A 280-nucleotide genomic window follows, 5' to 3' on the forward strand; every position below is an offset into this window, starting at 1 on the left:
ATAATAATAATAATAATAATAATAATAGAAATAATAATAATAATAATAATAATAATAATAATAGAAATAGTAGTAGAAATAATAATAATAATAGAAATAGTAGTAGAAATAATAATAATAATAATAACAATAATAATAATAATAATAATAATCATGAGAATGCTTTTAAATGGAACAGTCGACCATGTTGGCATGGATGTGGCATGCCTGACCGATCGGTAAGTTTGTGGTAATATAGGCAGGCAACCGAGTTCGAATCCCACCCCAGTTTTTTTTTTTT

Source organism: Lactuca sativa, chromosome 2, assembly GCF_002870075.4.
Source record: "Lactuca sativa cultivar Salinas chromosome 2, Lsat_Salinas_v11, whole genome shotgun sequence".
NCBI classification, from domain to species: Eukaryota; Viridiplantae; Streptophyta; class Magnoliopsida; order Asterales; family Asteraceae; genus Lactuca; species Lactuca sativa.